Source organism: Ailuropoda melanoleuca, chromosome 7 (assembly GCF_002007445.2).
Source record: "Ailuropoda melanoleuca isolate Jingjing chromosome 7, ASM200744v2, whole genome shotgun sequence".
NCBI lineage: Eukaryota > Metazoa > Chordata > Mammalia > Carnivora > Ursidae > Ailuropoda > Ailuropoda melanoleuca.
This window is the reverse complement of record NC_048224.1, coordinates 109,501,523-109,519,904: the sequence shown is the minus strand read 5'-3', so window position 1 is coordinate 109,519,904 and position 18,382 is coordinate 109,501,523. Positions and strand designations below refer to the sequence as shown.

Sequence of the window (18,382 nt, the reverse complement as noted above, 5' to 3'; positions counted from 1 at the left end):
AAAGTATTACTAGTTGAAATTTTCCAGAGATGTAATAAAATGTTCACGAAACAACTCTTATTAAGAAAGTTCTAAGTTACAACTTAGTCTTCATGTATGGTTCTTTCTAGAGTACATTTTAAAGATTAAATAAATGGAAAATTTAGTCTAAAAACTGTACCCTTCCAATTTTAACTTTAAATTGCTAGAACTTCAAGTCGATATAAAGCAAAGTAAATATTTGTAGACTATATATAGGCATTAAGATTTAGTTATCACAATAATTAGTTTAGTATTTTATACTTATTTTGCCTGATAGGTAGATGAGTTTAAAGAATCAACATATGAGGATGATTGTATCAATTCAGTGGTACATTATCTAATTATATACCCTCAAAATCAAGTGATTGTAGTGAAACAAAAAATTGATTCAAGCACTCTGAATATCTGTGATGGTGATCAGCAAATCATTGTTTATTTCTTTGTTTCTTTGTTCAGTCACACATCAAATAGTATGGCACTTGTTCCGTTTGTTAGGAAGAGTATAGCAGGAACCGAGGCAGACATGGTCTCCATGCTCAAAGGTCAGACTAGAGTCAGGTAGACTAGTGTTAAATAAGAAATTATAACAAAGTATGATGGATCCTGTAATAAGACAAGTGTAGTTGTTAGAGGAACATACAGGAAAAAACATATAGGAACATGTAAGGAACAGTCTAGGGGTGGTGGGTGGTCAAGGAAGCCTTCTCTAGGGAAATAAACATGAGAGACTAGATTGAAGACAGCAGCAGGTACAAAGGGCTGCAACCCACACCCTCTCTTTCTATCTTACTGGAGGCATTTCTACTCAGAGGCCGTCAATGAGGAATATCACCTAGGGACCAGAGATTTCTAACCCTCTATTCTTTAACTTATAGCCTTTTACCAGAGCTTATTTTTCTTATCTCTGTGCATATTGGGATGTTTGGCATATAGACATCTTGAAATTCCTGTTCTCTGTCTTGCCAAGTAGAGGAGGAGGTTGGGGTCCTTATGGCATCAGCTTGTATTAACGATGGTTTGAGGAAAATGAATCATTATACTGCACTCTATGCATATGAACTCTGGCACCAGATCTTTTGCATATTACAACCGTCATAAATTCGTATGTGAAATCAAGATTATCTTCATCTGGCTGCAACCCAAAGAATTGAAGTGTATTTTAATTGCTTATATTTTGTTGTTTAATGTTAGTGCCGCCTAGGAAGAGCCGTATGCCCAGATAAGATGTCTGGAGTAGTGGCTTCTTGAGGGTGTGTGTGATCATCCTGGAGAGGTTGAGGTTAATGGGAGGCTGTGATAATGATGCTGAAGAAGGTAGTTGGAAAATAACTTAAAGGTTTTTCTCTGCAAAAGTGAACAGAGCTTGGGAAGAATCAGGAAGAGTTGTTCCTGATTGGCAGGATTTGAGCAATCAGCCTATTAGAAAAAATTCTAAAGCAGGAACAGATGTGTAGTGTTCAAGGGACAAAGTCAAGAAATGTGGGAATTTGGCTATGATCCCAGAATAGGAGAGGTCAAAGAATTTCATGAGGGGTATCCAGAGAATATTACAGTTTTGGGGTTTGAATGGCTACAGAGGAAATTTCAAAAGGAATCTCTTGTGTGAATTTGGGCCAGGGTAGCAAAGGGCATGAAGTCTCACAATGAAAATGGCTGCAAGAAATAGTTCAGCCTTTGACTGATGGTAGAACTTTAAGGGAACTTAGAATCTAGTCCCATAGACCCAAATGTCACTATAGTTGTTAGTATAGCCATTTTACCAGCTGCATGAGAAAAAGAGTGGCTGACCAAGGCATTTTTTTTTTAACTTCTACTAAGCTGAGTAATGTGAAATGGGAAGTGCTAGGAATCCTTGGTCCATGGAGGAGAAATTATTTATGAAAATCTAGATGGTGGTACTAAATGGTTATCCATATAAGCAGTTTCTCTCTCTGTTATGTTCTGGGGCCATGTTTCATCTGGACCACCAAGTCTAGTCAGTAGCCACAGTCGTTCTAGTTAGCATGGTGCTCTGGTGACTCCATAGGGTATTTTGAGTCATTTTGTGCCATGTGAGGAGGCATGCTGGATGGAAGCTTAACAATCCACACTTGATCCTCAAGGCTTGTCCATTTCTACCAAAAAGATTTTATTTATTTATTTATTTATTTATTTATTTATTTATTTATTTGAAAGAGAGAGAATGTTCTCATGGGAGTGGAGGGGAGGGGAGGGACAGAGGGCAAGGGAAGGGAAGAGGGAAGGAATCCCAAGCATACTCCACGCTGAGCACGGAGCTGGATGCAGGGCTTGAGCCCGTGACCCTGATATCATGACCTGAGCCGAAACCAAGAGTCAGACAGTAAACCAACTGAGCCACCCAGGTGCCCTAAAAGTACAACTTTTTGTTAGCAGGAGACATTTTTAGGAAGGAATCAAGAGTGAGGCCCAGAGGTGTATGTTGCTTATGTCTTCCTGAATTTGAATGAATGAATCTGTGTCACAAATTAAACAAGATATAGGCTTTCCACTTAATTGAACTTAATTGGGAACAAATTCCTGGGAAGATGTTTTCAATCCATCAATTCATCTCCTAAGGTAACTTTATAAATTGAGAAGCATTCTGGGCTCATGGTAGCCTCTCTTTGAAGGTGTGTGAGAAGTACCACGTTGGCTTAATGGAACGGGATGCTACCTTCTATTCCCAGCCAAATGAAAGGGTCTTTAAGAGGATCCCCTTTGAGCTTTGAATGCCATACCTTGTGGTTAGGAGATGCAAAGGACTAATGGTTGGCTTAGGACCATGAAAGCTCAAGTAAGATTGTAGTGTTGGGTGGGTCTGACTGTAGGAGGCAATTGGAAGGTGCAGCCAAGAAAAGCTCTGCAGTTAGAGGGTCTCAATTTTCCCAGAACTGTGGAGTTTCTTGATTCATGGCACTTTCAGTAATAGAACTGGGGTAGTCATGGGCAAACTAGGATGGTTGGTCACCTTGATATTGTATTAAAATTGATTAGCACTCCAAGCATTTCTGAGGGAAGGGAGACCTGATTGTTTCTTGTAGTCTAGATATGAACCACATGGGAGAGAAGATGCATGAGGGTCATCTTGAGTCTTATCCAGTACGGCCATCTGGAGGGGCAGGGGAATATCAGTAGAATGCATTTTGGAGCATAGCAAGAGCTAAGAAAGGAGCCCAAGTGGCCTCTTAGAATAGATATTTATTTGGCCTGGGGCAGTACAACTGTAGGCCAGCACAATCTAGCAGGGAACCTCTGAAGAGCCAGTGAAAGCATCCTTGGAGAGAAAAAGTCACCTTAATCGATCTGCCAGGTACCACTTGGGGATGCAGCTTTCACCATCTGGCAGGCCCAGAGCATGGGAAGCCACCTAGTCAGGGAAGAACTGGCCCATCTTCATACTCCCTCCTTCGTCTCTGGCCAAGAATGAAATAACAGCTGGAAGTCAAGTAGGAGCAGACGTTTGTTGGATGAGGTTGAAGAGAAGTACCATGTTCCTTTCCCTTGTGGGAAGGGAGGAAGACATAATACTAAGTCAAGTGAGGATATAATACTAAGTCTAATCTGGTGTTTTGATACCTTGGATGGTACATTATTGTTTACTGTGTTTTAAAGTAACCAGACTATGCCTATTCCCCAAGAATCAACAATAGTGCCTTGCAACAGACAAGAGTTTTTTTTTCCAGAGGTAAAGGAGGATTATGTCCACTGAATGTAGTTAAAAGGGTCCTGGGAGACAACAATCAGGTTATATAATATTTGTAAAACATAGCAGCTACAGAAGGTAGGCTATTGATATCCTAATGAAAGTATACACACAGTAAATAATACAGAAAATGCCAGGCCCATTCTGAGATAGTAAGTCCTAACCATGTCAGCAAGTATCTTATGTTTTAGATATCATATGTTTTAGAGCCCTCCTTTCCCAATTATATGCCAATGAGGAATAAGTATCATATGTTTAGATACTTCTACTTTAGTTTTCTGTTTCCATTTTGGAAGAATCCAGAGTTGATGTCTGTGTGCACTGCCACTTGGGTTCCTTACATTGGGAAAATCTGATATTTTCAAGGCCATGCTTAAACGTAATCTGTAGGCTTTTAACTTGCCATGAAGTAAATATGTAGGTATCTGAAAAGCCCACACTACAAGAACAACTGCTAAAAGCTTTGCTCTTTCCCAAAGAAGAGTCCAGACCATTTATCACAGCCAGGGGCAATGCACGAAATGACGGTAACAAACAAATGAATGAGTGCCCAATAAATCACTGTAGCCTGATTAATCAATAAAGATATTGATTTTTTTAGTGATATTTCATATCCCCTCCCCCTCTCTCAACCAAGGGATTTACAGAGGCCACTGAAAGATAAATTTATCTTCCATTCTTGGGGCTTGTATTTGACCTGGTATAATAGGAATTGATCATTATCTAAATGTTGTTTTGGCTGGAACGTTGTAATTCGCTGTATTACACTGTCTGAGGTTGCCTGTACAGGTGCCACCATCTCTGGTTACATCTTTTTATAATACAGACTAATGATTCTTATCAGGAATCCCCTCGGAGCTCTCCTTTCCAAATTATATGCCAATGAGGAATAATAATAGTAATAATGGTAACTTTCTCAACATGTCATAGAAGACTATTGTTGCCAGTGGCTGGTGCTCTCTATCAGAATCTTACGGAGTGGAAAGGCCCAATGCTGTGCTGTGATGCCCAGTGCTTTATCTTCTTCCTGAGGAAGAAAGGTTCCTGTCTCCACAGTGGAAAGCAGGGATTCCTTTTCACATCCCGGATACTAGGGGTCACAGTTAGGTAGAATCTTGTACACTTCTCCTGGGGTAGAAGAAAGTGGGAGGGCAGTTTGTCATCACTGGCACATTCCTAGCGCAATCCCAGCTCCCTTCTGTCTGGCCTCCCTATGAGGAGTATACAGCCTACCTTATAGGGCTGAGGCAGCCGCCTCATTTTCTCCTTTTTCCACAGCAACCTTGAAGGTCTCAATAGCAATTTGTCCAAAGTTTGAAGCAGTAAAATGTAAAAGACAAACAACCCAACCACATGATTGTGCTTTTTTAAGTGCAGAAATGGCAATGGATATTTCCTAATGAATACTGATCTCTTATAATTCTGGTTAACATACTTTATGTTTTTTTGCTTTTTTTTTTTTTTTTTTTTAGTAATTAGTTGGCCTTTTATCTTTGACTATAGATCTACATTCTGGTGTGCTTTTTTTTAAATTTAAGAACATTTCTGAAATCTCTTCTCAGTGTATATTCATTCCCTAGATGGGTGTATCCAATTGCGTGATTTAAGTACCATCCCTATGCTGGGGGCTCCCAAAGATATAACAGTTCTTTTATCTAAGCCCCAGACTTACATATCCAGCTGCTAATGTTAGATCTCCACTTAGACATTTCATAGGCATCTCTACCTTAACATGTGCAAAATGAAATACTTGGTATTCATCTACCCTAAAACCTGTTCTCATCCATACTTCCCCCATTTCAGTAAGTGGTGTCACTATTGACTCAGTTTTCCAAGCCAAGAATTACCCAAGTCATCTTCATGGAGTTAACAGTGGGACTTTTTACAGGGTAAATCAAATTGTATCAAATTTAAATTGCTTCAGTGTCTTCCCACAGATCTTAGAAGATAATTAACAATCTTTATTGTGGTTGTCAAAGCTGTGCATGGTTTGGTGCCTACCTCTTTTCATTTTGCTGCATTCTAGCTATACTGGCCTCCCTTCTTTCCCTGAACACATAATGTCTTTCCTGCCTTGGAATCTTTGCCTTTGTCTTCCTTCTGCCTGGAACTATGTTACTTCGTATTTCTTATCTCAGGTTAAATATCACCTCTTCAGAGGTGCAATGTCTAACTCTTCCCACCAAATAATGTCCTTCCCCTGTTATTCTCAAGATATCTTTATTTCCTGCAGTCCCATAATCTCAATATGTAATTATGTTCATTTGTTTATTTGTTAATTTAGTGTCTTCATTTCTCTCAAAACTGTTTTTTGAGGTCGGCGACCACATTTTTCTTGTTAATTAGTAAATTCTCAGTGCTTAGGCCTATCTCAGCTTCTGCCATCTATAGACATTTAATATATTATTTGTTGAATAACTAAATGCCCAAAATGATGAGTAAACTTACTGGACAACTGGCCTTCCCTCTTATCAAATCATTATATATTATTAAGTGACTACAATACCTTGTACTGGTGAAGGTGTGAGGCAATTGCTTTCTCAAGTATAGTTGATAGAATTATAAATATTGGAACTTTTCTAGAAGGCAATCTAGTAATAGAAAATATAAAATGTGTATGCTGTATAATCCAGCAACCCTACTTTTAGAAAGTAATCACAAAATGGGAAAAGATTTATGCCCAAGGAATAACAGTATAGAGCTATTCATAATAGTATCAAATTGGAAAAAACCCAAACAACCATTAAACTGGTTAAGTAAATTATGGCACATAAGTACAGTTGAATAATAGGTGACCATTACAAATGGTATAGATCTATATTATTGACATGGATGAATGTCCATGACATATTGTTGAATGAAACTCTCAGATTACATATATTATGTACATATATTATGATTTTTTCACACGAAGTTGTTTACATTGAACTATATGTATGTGTGTGTGCTTCTTTAGAGAGAAAATGGAAGTGTGTTTATCCAAATGTTTATTGTTTATCCAAATGTTAATAGTGGTTATATCTTGGTAATGCAAATTAGAGGGATTTTTGCTTTTCCTGCCATTCTTCAGGGAGAATGTATACTTTTTATACTAACAATAAAACTAGTTATGTATCAATCAGTATACCAAACTTGCTGCTGGACTCAAATGGTAATATTTTATTTGGAAATATTTAATATGTATTCACAAATAAGGTTTCTCTGTAGTTCTGTTTTATGGTTGTTTTGTTGTTTTTGCTAGCAGGTTAGCTAGTCAAATTAAAAAAATTAAAATTATCTTTTTTTTTTTGGTGCTCCAGGACAGTAATACTATAGGAGTGATCACATTTTTAAACCATGAGAATGTCCAGGTTAGATGAACAGAAGTGGGGGAAGTGGTAATTCTTTGGGAACTTTTAAAATATCTTCTGTGAATATTGGACTATTCTGAATTCCTGCCTGTTTGATTAGTTTTGGTGTTTTATATTTTCTTTTTTTCTTCATTTTTTTTTATGTTATGTTAGTCACCATACAGTACATCCTTAGTTTTTGATGTAGTGGTCCATGATTCATTGCTTGTGTATAACACCCAGTGCTCCACGCAATATGTGCCCTCTTTAATACCCATCACCAGCCTACCCCAATCCCCCACCCCCTCCCCTCTGAAACCCTCAGTTTGTTTCCCAGAGTCCATAGTCTCTCATGGTTCATTCCCCCTTCTGTTTACCCCCCTTCATTCTTCCTTTTCTTCTCATACCGATCCCCCTGCTATTTTTTATGTTCCATAAATGAATGAAACCATATGATAATTGTCTTTCTTTGCTTGACTTATTTCACTTAGCATAATCTCCTCGAGTCCCATCCATGTTGCTGCAAATGTTGGGTAATTGGCCACAGCAACTTCTTTCACGACACATCTCCAAAGGCAAGAGAAACAAAAGAAAAAATGAAATTGTGGGACTTCATCAAGATAAAGTCTTCTGCACAGCCAAGGACACAGTCAAAAAAACTAAGAGGAAGCCCACAGAATGGGAGAAGATATTTGCAAATGACACTACAGATAAAAGACTGGTATCCAAGATCTATAAAGAACTTCTCCAAAGTCAATACACAAGAAACAAATAATCAAATCAAAAAATGGGCAGAAGATATGAACAGACACTTTTCCAATGAAGACATACAAATGACTAACAGACACATGAAAAAATGTTCAGCCTCATTAGCCATCAGGGAAATTCAAATCAAAACCACCTTGCAATACCACCTTACACCAGTTAGAATGGTGTAAAGCAAGAAACAACAAATATTGGAGAGGATGTGGAGAAAGGGGAACCCTCTTACACTGTTGGTGGGAATGCAAGTTGGTACAGCCACTTTGGAAAACAGTGTGGAGGTCCCTCAAAAAGTTAAAAATAGAGCTACCTTTGACCCAGCAATTGCACTACTGAGTGTTTACCCCAAAGATACAGACGTAGTGAAGAGAAGGTCAGTATGCACTCCAATGTTCATAGCAGCATCATCCACAATAGCTAAATTGTGGAAGGAGCTGAGATGCCCTTCAACAGACAAATGGATTAAGAAGATGTGGTCCATATATTCAATGGAATATTACTTAGCCATCAGAAAGAATGGTTACTCAACATTTGCAGCAACATGAACGGGACTGGTGTTTTATATTTTCTTAGAAGATTTTTTATTGTCAAAGATATTGAGAGAACATTTAAATGATTTTATTTCAAAAATAATATAATTTTGACTATATTTTGTTTTCTCTCTTTTGCTCAATTAGCCTTACTGAGATTTTATCTATTGTATTGTTTCAAAGTAACAGCTCTTTGATTAATGGATTCTACTGAATTCTTATTTTCTAACTAATTTAGTTCAGTTTTTAATCTTTATGAATGACATCATTTTAGTTTTAAGTTCCTTTTCTAAATTTTTAAAGTAAATATTTTGTTCATTTATCTTCATTTTTATTTAATAAAGGAAGAGTGGACTATTGAATCTAATTTTGGGAAGTAAAAGTCAGCAAATCTCATTTCCCATTTTCCATTACGTGAACTCTTGCTGGTAAGGATGATCAAACAGAGGAAAACCAAGAGGCAAATACAGATTTTATAACTTAAAACATAGGGGTCTGATAAAATTTGGATAAATGATCATTTATAAATAACGAAATGAGAATAAGCTTTATAATGCTTTAATTTTCTTAGTGAGATTTAAGAAGACATTGCTCTCCTAAAATCATAGCTGATGACATAACAAAGGAGCAGTGTAAGACCAAGAAAGATTTCTTAGTGTGTTTGTCTAATTAAAAGGGCAACAGTGAATTGTAGATTCCATCAATGACAAACAAATTGCTTTATTAAAAGTTATACTAAAAAATGTCTACAAAATTCATGAACCAGTACATGGAAATTCAAGAAAAGAGACATGAGGAATATATATCAACTATGCATATAATAAAATTTATATGAGTGAACGGGAGAAATGAAATAGAAATTGTCAAAGAAATTAAAAACAATGCTGAAGATTCAAATATAAAGCAGAATAATGAAGCCTAACTTACATTTAGATAAATGTTGTTGACATTTTTGGGTTTTAAGGATAAATAAGAAGTCTGTTGGTATTTAGGCAGAACAATCAGATGGCCTATGAAGGTAGAAGCACAAAGGCAGAATTTCTTCCTGTATCTCTCATCAGTTGAGGGCCCTTCCTCCCACTCCTCTGGGTAACTGCCTTCTCTTATAGGCAAAAACAGTTATATTAAGGAATGGTAATGTCCCCCGCTTGCTCAACTCACTATTTTGCTCATGCCATGTGGAAGTCAGGGATGTTCAGCAGGATCCTATGAATTCTGGAATCTGGCCACTTCCTGAGTATTCGTGTGACTGATTAAATTAGTCATCCCTTCTAGGAGCTTATAGCCCTCTTTCTCTGCTTTTTTGAGTTGAGGAGTGGGGAGGGGGTTTCATTAAGTTACACTGGAAAATTCTTTCAAGTACTCCTTAGACAGTTTTCATTGCCTCTAGTGGTTGTAGTTTGGTAGGTCTTTACCTCAATCTTATTTAATCTTCATTATATCTTATGGAAAGTCCTTAAAATGTTCTAGAATGTGGGTGGCACTCTTACCTAATTTCCAGAGTTAATTGCTAATCATATTTCTTTAGATATTTAAATGGGATAATTTGTAGAGGGGCTAGAGTTAAAGGTGTGGATTCAGATTGTTATCTTGGACCAAAAGTCTTCGAGATGACTTCATATGAGACACTTCTTCCTGTCTGTCTGTGCCCCGTGTGTCCTACTTGGGAGACATTTGGAGAGGGAAAGGACAGCTTTTGATTTGGAAGTATGTCCCTGAGATTTTTTTTTCAGTGAAATTACCTATTGATTTAGCTTCTGCAATAAGTGCTATAAAATTTAACTTATGTATTTAAGAATTTGGGAAAACTAAGTACTTTTTGGAACTTAAAAATTGTTCATTAATCAATGTTTATTTAATTGTGGATCATTTATAAACTGTTCTTACTTAAGTCAGTGGTTTCCCTTAACCCGAAGTTTGTTCACCGTGTGTGTGTGTGTGTGTGTGTGTGTGTGGTACTATTTAGTTTTTGTTAAAAATATATTGAGGTTTATGTAGCAAAGTCAGTAGAAATTTTCATGCTTCACAATTTTTTCTCTGGAAGGTCCCCAAATTTCTTGAACCATTGGGAGGATTTCTCAGTGTGCATGTTAAAGAACAAAAAAAGAAAATAGCATTTTTAAAAATGCTAAAAATCTTTACTTGTGTCTTTCGAATACCGTGTAAAACAACAACAGGCTAATCTGTGCCCTCAATGTGGATTTGAAACGATTTGGGAAGACACGGATTGTTTTCTTTCATACAATTCGAGGCATGAAATCTACCAACATATTGGACAAATACATATTGTATTTTGGGAGAGAAATATTAGAAACTGTAAAGAAGAGACACAGGTGCTATATTTAGTATTCTAAAGGTGTGTTTCAGGTGGTACAATAATGGTTCTGATGAGACCAACTGTTTACATACATCACACACAATTCTAGTGGTTTTAGAAAAGCAAATTTGTGACTTTGCAGAAGTGAATGTGGTACATTTTCAGCATCATTATGACCATTGACTCTGATTGCTCAGTCCACACATCTGTTGCAGTTGCCTTCTATGGTGATACTGCTTCTCTGTGTTAATTCCTTCCACACTGAAAAATACTGGGACAGTTAAGTAAAGTCTGAATTGTTGCACAAAAGACAATTTGCTCATCAGATCCCATTGATTTCTTCTGTGCCTGTATTCTGGGGAAACTTCTGGTTGTAGCCTTATCAATCTGATTCAAAGTTTAGGAGGAATGAATTCCCATTAGCATCACACTGGTTTGATGTATCCATTTCTATTTTCTGTATGAATCTTTTTTGATTTCTAGATTATAGGAATTGATAAAGTCCAATAGCTAGTAGCTCAAAACCAGCAAGAAACATATGTAAAGATTGTTTCTTCATCTAACCTATTCTCTTTCATTAATTGTAACTGTTTGATCAAAGGTAGCATCTTGGAATACATGGCCATTCAAATCTTTATGAGTAAATTACAGGGTCACCCACCCATGGACTCTAAAAGAGGAATGAAGGGGACTCACAATTGCCTGTCTCTGAAATGGCCCTACAGTGTTTAGATGAAGGATTGTGATATTCTGGATATAAAACTGGTGATCCTGAGGATAATGAAATTAAGCATCTCATTAAAAGCAAAAGTTCTGTACCCTGTGTTTCAAGTCTATCAGGAACTTCACAATGCCAGTCTCTTTTCTCCTTTTATAAATATGGTAGATGCATCTGCCTTTGTTGAGTCTTTAGGTTCCCTAAATACATCTTCTTCCTTCTGACAAGTCTGTGGCTTCATCTCTTTTAACCCTTAGCTTCCTCATTTTTATTATTGAATCTTTCACTTGTTCTTCATCCACTCTAAGATATTGCACCACTGACAACTACTTTCCAGGCCCCTCTCCACGCAAGAGAGTGGTACACAAGACTACCAAGAGTGGTAGAAGAAGGTGAGAGAAGAGCCTTACTGTGTGGCCAGTTGAGTGTCCATTCCCTGTCCAGGGTTTTGGGGTTCTGTCAAGGTTAGCAGCATTATACTTTATCTAGTCTTTGGGGTTATAATTTTCTGTGTAAGAGTTAAACTATGGGGCACCTAGGTGGTTCAGTTGGTTAAGTGACTGACACTTGATCTCCGCTCAGATCATGATCTCAAGGTTATGAGGTGGGGCTTCATGCGTGGGGTGGAGTCTCCTTGGGATTCTTTCCCTCTTCCTCTTCCTCCACTCTGCCCTTTGCCCAGCTTGTACTGTTTCTCTCTCTCAAAATAAATAAATAAAAACTTTTTTTAAAAAAGGAGTTACACTATGATTAGCTTGGAAGGAATAAAAATCAGGGTCACTTGGGACTCTACTGATTAAATAACATGTCTTTTGTACCCATAGACCAAATCATTTATATTCCAACCATTTTGTTTTGGTAGAGTTTTAAGTTACATTTATCTACTCTTTTATTAAAAAAATATGTTTTAATAACTTCTAAAGTGGGAGTGAAGTAGTCTTTACAATTCCTACTGTTCATAAGAAACTGCAATGATTTTTCTTCCAAATGTTAATATTTAATTCATTTGTTAGACACCTTATTATCACAAAGTTTTTGTTCCTTAGGCTTTGCTCAAGGGATTGGCACTCTTTGGATCTCAATATCATGGCCAGTGAAATACAGACCACCAAGGCCACACATCCTGAGTTGCAAACTGTTGAGAGCATAGACTGAATTCCCTGCAGAGACTTTGGCCTAGATGTGACACTAATTTGGTCCCCGACATAAGCAAGTTGATTCCTGGCCATAAAGTCAATGGAATGTCAAATGGAAGCAAGTTTTGTCTTCCTTAGTCCCATCTGCCTCAATTACAGCTTAAGTATCTCTAGAGAAAAAGAGGAGGCTCCAAACACAATGTTGACTTTTATGACACCATTAATCCAAACCAAGGTAAGATGTATTGGATTCTTCCCACCCAATTAAAACAAATACATCTTTTTGTTTCTTTTTTTAGTTAAGTTTTTAAATTTTAATTCCAGTATAAAAAACATACAGTGTTGTATTAGCTTCATGTGTACAATATAGTGATTCAACACTTCCATACATCACCCTACGCTCATCACAAGTGCAATCCTTAATCTCCATTGCCTATTTCCCCCATCTCCCTCCCACCATCAGTTTGTTTTCTATAGTTAAGAGTCTTTTTCTTGGTTCATCTCTCTCTTTTTTTCTCTTTGTTTTGTTTCTTAAATTCCACATATGAGTAAAGTCATATGGTATTTGTCTTTCTCTGACTGATTTATTTTACTTAGCATAATACTCTCTAGCTCCATCCACGTCATTGCAAATGACAAAATTTCATTCTATTTTATGCCTAAATAGTATCCATCATATATATATATTATTCCATTAAAATTATGTATATATATATATATATATATATATATATATATATATATAAGGAGGGAGTGGGAGAAGGTGAAGGAGAGACTCTCAAGCAGACTCCCCTGCTGAACACAGAGCCTGACATGGGGCTCGATCTCATGACCCAGAGATCGTGACCTCAGTCGAAACCAAGAATTCAACGCTTAACTGACTGAGCCACCCAGGGTCCCCTAGTTAAAAACATTCTTAAAAGGGGAGGATATAGGAGATTTGACTACATATAGATACGGAAAACAAAACAAAAACAAAATAAAATGTGATAGAAGCAAAGTCAGAAGGAGTAAATGCTACACTGTTAGCTTAGAAGATGAAGGGACCACAAGCCTAGGAATGCAAAGAATGCAGATTGAGATGCTGAAAAAGACAAGAAAATAGATTCTTCTGTACTGCCTCCTGAGGGAGAGTGGCTCTGCCAGCCAACACCTTGATTTTAGCTCAGTAAGACTGATTTTGGACTTTTGGCCTCCAGAACTATAAGAGAAAAATTTCTGTTGTTTTAAGTCACGAAGTTTGTGATAAATTTTTTCAGCAGCAATGGGGAACTAACACACTCCCCTTGCCATTGTAAGCTTAGTGGAAACTGTTCTTGCTGTTGTCAGTTCCAGGTTGCTGCACCATCCCCTTTGGTCTCCCTTAACCTGCCCCCACCATTGTACGATGTCCCATTCCTCACACTCTGTTGAGTTACCTTTGAGACAGTGCCACTTGTTTCCTGCTGGGTTCCTGACTGATACATCTTTGTTTCTTTGCTAAGGCCAGGAGAGCTAAGAACCATGACAGGGAATTGTCATTTAATTTTCAATGAGTTCCATGAGGAAAGGACAGTAGGTTTTGCTGTGTTATGCTTGTTTTAATAAATGGATTAATTAGTATAGGAACACTGTCAGTCTATATTTGGGAAGAGTACCAGTAGAGCAAGAAACAAAGGATCCTAAAATGATGTCATTTACATTTACATTTACGCAAATATACCATATCATGTGAGCTACACATGATGTCATTAGGCTTTCATAAATAGTCTTTATTGTCAAAGCAAGGGTTTACCTTGCCAACCCCAATATGAAAATGAGATAACTCTTACTGAAAGAATTCATTTTTAAAGTGTTTCAAATGATATGTATACTTTCGAACACAGGCTTTGTGAAAAATCTCTTCTTTTTTGTTGTTGCCTCATAAGTACTCAGTCTGGAAAGTGAGGATTGTGAGATGTTATTACATACACACACAAAGTCTAACAGTTTATTTTGTGGTATTTTATTCCCACTAAAGACATTAAAAGTGAGTTTGTGGTTTGCAACTGTAGAACATAAGTATATTAAGTGATAGTAAGCTGAGGTCCAGAATTAGTCTGTAAGCTGGAGAACTTTTACACTTATGCCCTTATAGAATAACAAAACGTATTATTCTCTGGAGGACTGATTTAATAGCTTTTTATGGATCTGAACCAAGCAATTATTCTAAAACCGCAGCTATTTGACCTTTCTCGTCATTGTTGTTACTGCTATAAAAAGCATTATGTACGTAGTGCTAGGCACTGAGCAGGAATCTTGACCATGCACTATCCCTAAACTCTAAGCTTTAATCTTTTGCTGTAGCTCTTCTGTTCTGAAGAGAAACGTTTGCTCAGAAAAACTAAAAGCAGCAGACAGGCCGTTGAAAGCATGTAAAAGGGTGCTTTATATCTGAGAAACAAACTGAGGGCTTCAGAGGGGAGGGGGATGGGGGAATGGGATAGGCTGGTGATGGGTAGTAAGGAGGGCACGTATTGCATGGTGCACTGGGTGTTATACGCAACTAATCAATCATCGAACTTTACATCAAAAACTTGGGATGTACTATATGGTGACTAACATAATATAATTTAAAAAATTTTGAAAAAAGGGTGCTTTATGAGTGTTCATTGAAATACTTATTTATCTTTCTTTTTACTTAGGGACCCCTGATTGATTGATTGTCTGCAGTCCTCCAAATAACACAATTTCCACTCCTTACATGAGCAGGTGACTTCGTTTCAACACTCTTCCTGGACATGTTTTTTCTTTATAACACTCATTACTTGCAAAATTATTCTGTTTAATGTATGTGTATAATGTATTTTATCCTGTTTAATGTATATGTCCTGCATAATGTTTTATGTACTTAATGTATCCTGTTTAATGTAATACAATAATGTATTAATGTAAAATTATTTGCTTTTGAATGCTGTCTTCTCCAAAGGAATATAAACCCCATGAGGATTGGTACCTACTAGATCCCTAGGTCTTTGTAAGTACTTGACATGTATTAGGGATACAAAAAATATTTGTTAAATGAATGATGATGCTATTGGCTTTGAACCTTTATGTGGTCAAGTTGACTGTGTCATAGGTTATTTGGTGCGGCTATGTTTATAACACTACATAATTTCTCTAAAAAGAAATTCATTGGTAAAAAACCACCTTAGTATGTTGGGCCAATAAGTATGTCCCAGACAGATTTCATCATCAAAGTAGACCTAGAGTTCAAGCCATGCCCCATCCATCTGGAGCCATTCCATTGCTCAGGAGTCAGGGATAAGCCCTTGTTACCATTGACACTTTACTTTAAACAATTTAAAAACATGCTGTAACTCCCACTCTTGTACTCCCAGTGTAGGAACAAGGATTAAAAGGCTCCAAGAGTTTCCAATCTCAGTGGAAAATTGGCTGTCACATGGAACGAGATATATACTAACTGATTTTGCCATGCAATTGGGTTCTTAATGAAAGCAGCGTAAAACAAAACTGCACCCCTCTGTATTTCATTTGTGCATCTTGTACCTGGAATAAAATGTAACTTTTGTAAATCTTTAAGTTGGATTCAATAAAGCAATAATACTTTACCGTGCAAACTGACCATTTAGCTTAACGACTGATTTGTTACACCATTAACTTGTCCCATGCCTTGTCTTAGGGCTCTTTGCTAACTGAGTAGTTGTTAACTATTGTAATGAACAGATTCTTCCAAGGGGAAAAACCTCTTAAAGTTGGTGATATCACTGGCTGATGTATTAAAGGTGGCCATGGAATAATGAATAGATTTTCAGGTTATTAAAGTTTAATTGTAGAGGCATTGTAGGATCCTAAAAAATAATTTAGAAATAATATCAGGGAAAGAAAAAGGCATGTAGAATCTTGTCAAGGTTTTGCAATTTGCACATTACATGTCAAATTTCTTAGCTGCTACTTTAAAAAAATCTCTGTAGTCAAATTACATGGTTCGAAAATGTAGTACTATTATTAGGAGTAGCAGCCATGGTATGTATTCTTGCTTTTTGACCAGTGTACTCTCCGATGTAAAAATATCTCTCATGTTCTCTGAAGAAATAGATAAAGTCATGGAGGCAGTCCATTTGGAATTAGAATAAGCTGGTGGGAAGGTATAGCATCTTCAGAAAAGAGTCCTTATAAATGGAGCAGGGAATGGATATGCTTATTAATCACAGGTAGCCTGGCCTGGGTATCTACACAGAAGATAATGTCTCCTTGTCTTTATAGCACAGTCTTATCAGCTTTTATAGAAATGTAATCAAATCATTTACTTCACTTCTCCAATGTCTTCTTTGAGTTTTTGTAATATACAAGTATGGGCCCCTTTCTCCTGCGAAACAGAGTCATCTCAATATTCTTTCACAAAGCAAGCTATCTGGAAGTTTTTGATATGTGATTTTCCAGGATTATATTAGTATCTATTCTTTCAAAAACATATTAAATGAAAAATAATGAAGCCATAAAAGTGTTAGAGGAAAACACGCATGAATATATACATATCACAGTTTAGGAGGGGTATTCATCATTCTTGAAAGAAAGGTTTTCTCAGCCTGGCACGAAAGGCAGAATTCACAGTTGAAATGTTCATACACTTCTACATTAAAATTAAAAATACACTTTTGAATGCAAGCTACTATAAAGTTTAAAGGAAAACTAGAAACTGGAGAACAATATTTCTATGTAATAGATTAAATGTTGATTTGCTAAGTGTAGGAAGCAGTCTTATAAATAAATAAGAATTGGAAGTAACATGAATACCCAACAATGGGGGATTGACAAAATAAATTATGGGCACCCATAAAGCAAAATAAAAATATGTAGTCATAAAAAATGTCATTTTATGTAAAACTTGGGAAAGTATTCATAATACAGCTAAATGAGAGAGGCAGTTACACAGTAGGATATATAGTGTGACAAATATATTTATATTTTTACTAAATGTTAAATGACTAGGACAGAATTCTGGAAGGCTTAACAATAAAATCTTTAATGATCATCTCTGGTGGTAATATCTCAGATGATTTTTAAATGATGTTATTCTAAGTTATCTAAAATGAACATAAATTGCTTAAATAAAAGTAAAAAAATACATCAAAACATATTAAGTACACTGTGGATTTATCATAGGTATCAGGCTGCTGTTTAAAATATTCTTCCACTTTTATTTTATTTTTGGTGAATTATCATTGAAAGCGCTTTTGAGTGGATGCCTTTGCAAACTATATTAAATCTTCCAGATCCTTAGGGGCATAAGTTGATATTTAAAGTTTTGTTGATTGGTTACATGATGATCTAGTATGTAGACTTCTATCATTCTGGAATTTACAAATCAGAGGGAAAATGATGCAGTTACTGCTTGTTTCTGTGTACCACAGAGGACCACAACCCAGAAATGATGCTGGTCATTACAGCACCATTGCTCATGCTGGTAATAAAGGCTCTGGCCATAAAGCCTGCTCCTGCCATGGCTATCCTAACATAGCTCCATGGCAGGGACATAGGGAAATGATCACTGGAAAAATTATGTTACAAATGTGCTGCCAGTTTGACTACTTTTTCTACATGTCTCATTATGGTCTACCACTGGTATTCTAAATAGGTACTAAACGGACCAATTCTTGCTTTTACATAGTTTTCTCTATCCCTGTCCCCCTCCCCTAGTAGAAGTATGATGCTATGTGTAACTGAACTATTAGTGGGGGCTCCTGAGTCTGTTCAAATCCTGCTACTGCTACTTGCTAATGGACAAGTCACTTCACTTCTCTGTTCTTTGGTTTTCATGTATTTGTAAGATGGAGCTGATACTGCTTCCCACTTCATAGGGTTGAGAGGCTTAAATGGGATAATA

General features: G+C 36.7%; 1 pseudogene; it reads right to left on the bottom strand.

The window, feature by feature from the left end:
- Positions 1-10,908: 10,908 nt before the first annotated feature.
- LOC109488876 overlaps positions 10,909-18,382 on the bottom strand; it is a 75,097-nt pseudogene continuing 67,623 nt past the window's right edge.